At 37.6% G+C, this 3,057-nt stretch overlaps 1 non-coding gene across 1 annotated transcript; it reads left to right on the top strand.

The window, feature by feature from the left end:
• Positions 1 to 592: 592 nt before the first annotated feature.
• On the top strand, positions 593 to 699 carry LOC128284945 (small nucleolar RNA R71). Its single transcript, XR_008275362.1, has one exon. It is a non-coding gene; the product is annotated as a small nucleolar RNA R71 (small nucleolar RNA).
• Positions 700 to 3,057: the final 2,358 nt, after the last annotated feature.

Here is a 3,057-nt window from a genome sequence, read left to right as displayed (position 1 = left end):
TATTCTGAAAGTGAGTTTTTGACACCGAGATAAACTTTTTTAGCATCTCCTCAAGGTTTGGCTTCTTTTCCTAATGGTAAGGTGGTTGTTGAAAACCCAAAGGATGTTGTGGCCTTTGATTCCCTTGACCACCCCATGAGAAGTTGGGATGGTTCCTCCAACTTGCATTATATGTGTTGCTATACGGGTTATTTTGAGTTCTAGAGTTATTGTTACCCATATTTGGACTTGTTCCTCCTTGATGCTAGGGTTGAAGGGTTGATATTCTGTGTATGCTCCTCCTCCATTCGAATCACACCTTATCACTGGATGTGCCTGAGTAGAACCACACAAACCGTCAATTTTTTTATTTAAGAGTTCTACCTGGTTAGATAGCATAGTAACCGCATCGAGGTTGAAAACACCGACTGCTTTCGTCGACTTTGTCCTCATAACATGCCACTGATAGTTATTTAGTGACATCTTCTTAATAAATTCGTAAGCTGCTTTAGGTGTTTTGTTATTCAAAGTTCCACCGGCGGCTGCGTCGATGAGTTGCCTCGTTGAGGGGTTCACACCGTTGGAAAACGTCTGAACCTGTAGCCAAAGTGGTAACCCATGGTCAGGGTACCTTCTCAAATGATCATTGTATCTCTCCCATGTATCATAGAGTGTTCCTAGATCCATCTGTAAAAAAGAAGAGATGTCATTCCTCATCTTAGTCGTTTTAGCCGGCGAAAAATATTTAAGTAAAAACTTTTCGGTCATTTGTTCCCAAGTAGCGATTGACCCTCGTGGTAACGAGTTTAACCACTATTTAGCTTTGTTCCTCAAAGAAAAGGGAAACAACCGAAGGCAAATAGCATCATCAGAAACGCCATTGATTTTAAAAGTGTCGCAAAACTCCAGAAAATTCGCCAAGTGATTGTTTGGATCCTCATCCTGCAAACCATCAAACTGAACAAATTGTTGTATCATTTGAATTGTGTTAGGTTTTAGTTCAAAATTATTTGTAGCAATAGAAGGTCTAACTATACTTGACTCAGTTCCTGTTAAATTAGGTTTAGTATAATCGTACATAGTGCGTGGAGCAAGATTCTAATTTACTGGAAGAGCTGCAATTGCAGGAGGTAGCGGATTTTCTTGATTTTCAGTAATCTCCTCGTTTGTGGTGTGTATGTCGTCCTCTTGCTCTTCCCCTGTGTATATTAGGCTTCGTCTTATTTCTCTTTGGTATCTACGAGCTGTGAGATCGATCTTACTATCAAAAAGTAATAGTCCCGACAACTTTCTTCTAGTTATACACTATAAAAACCTGCCAGAAGCGAATAAACGAAAAATTAGGAAAGGAAATAAAAAATTAAATTGTAATAAAAGTAAAATGGCTAAAGTAATAAAAATCGATTGTTCATAATATCTTTGTTCCCCGGCAATGGAGCCAAAAACTGGATGTGTATGAATTGTGATAAGTTTTAAATTTATAATTGACCGTTCTTGAAAACTAACTATTATCACGACAAAGGCAAGCGCACCTTATCAAACAGTAGTATAGCTTATGGCAAGAGCGGGATGTCGAACCCAAAGGAACTAAAAGTACTAGTATTAACTTTCTTTTTATTATCTAGCCTAAAAATAAAGGGGTTTGTTTTATCTAAACTAATTACTAATCTAAGAGTGCACAGAAAGTAAGTTGGGGAAATAAATTTTGGGAAAACTGAATGATTTGGACAATACCTAAGGGAAAAATCAACTTCGACTTCACTTGTTATTGACTCTAAATTAGATGATTTATTCACTTGACTTGATCCGTAGAAATCTCTAAGTTATATTATTATCTCTCTCGAGACTAAAAACATCTAACCCTAGGTTGATTAATTGAAATCTCTTCCTAATTAAAACCCCTAGTGTTGTATTAACTCAATCTATGGATTCCCTTGTTAGGTTTCACCCTAATCTGACAAAATTATGTAACCCTATCTCTAGGCGTGCAATCAGCTTTGCTTAATTATTTTAGATCTACTCTTAGACAGGGACTTTTGCTCCTCTGAATAAGCACATCAATGCTTGAATCAATATCCTGGAATATTAAAGCAATAATTAAGAACTCATAATTAAGAACAAGTCAAATATTTATCATATAATTCAGATAATAATAACAAGATCTGTCTCAGGTTTCATTCCCCTTAGGTATTTAGGGGGTTTAGTTCATATTTATGAAAGAAAATATCTTAAAAGAATAATGATAACAAAAAATAAAGAAAACCCAAGAACTCTTGAAAGGAATTGAAGGGAGATCTTCAGTCTTGAAGGTGAATCCGGCTTCTGAGAAGGATCAATCGGCTTTCTTCGAGTAATTCCATGCCTCCTGCTCCATGTGTGTCTTTATGGTACCTCCTGGGGTGTTTACATAGGCTTTAGAATGCTTCTAAACCTTCAAGAGTGGCCTTTTCTGAATAGGACTAGACTTAGGCCCGATAGGGACACACTTGTGTGCGGTTGCTTCAAACTGTCCTCGAGTCTGTTGAATGGACACGGGCGTGTGAACTACCCATGTGAGGAAGTCCAGGCCGTGTTGATTTCCCATGTTGACCCAGTTTCTTCGTTTATGGCCCGTTTCTCGCTCTTTTTACTCTCCTATGCTCTCCTAAGTATAAAGCATGAAATTAAAGGATTAGGAGCATCGAATTCACCAATTCTAAAGATAATTCATCCAAAATTATGCTAAGCATGAGATAAAATTATGTATGAATTACGGTTTATCAAGTTACAAGTCAGAGAGTTACACGAGGTCGAGACACAGGCATGTGTGACCACACGGCCTACCCATACAGGTGTGTCCCATATCCATATTGGTGTGTGACCCCTGTATAGTGGAAAATTTTTTAACTTCTGTAAAAAAGTCTAAAGTTCTCGATTTAGTCCCGAACCACTCCCAAAGCATGTTTTGGGCATCATAGGCTTGTATTAGGGACTTTATGATTATTTGCAAATGGTTTTAATTTGGACGCAAATTTGTGATCAAAATTGTATGATTGTTTGTGTTATAAGTCCAGTAATACCTCGTACCCTGTTCCAGCG

This window comes from Gossypium arboreum, chromosome 11, assembly GCF_025698485.1.
Source record: "Gossypium arboreum isolate Shixiya-1 chromosome 11, ASM2569848v2, whole genome shotgun sequence".
NCBI classification, from domain to species: domain Eukaryota; kingdom Viridiplantae; phylum Streptophyta; class Magnoliopsida; order Malvales; family Malvaceae; genus Gossypium; species Gossypium arboreum.
Note: the sequence above shows the minus strand (reverse complement) of the source record. Positions and strands in the feature narration are given on the sequence as shown.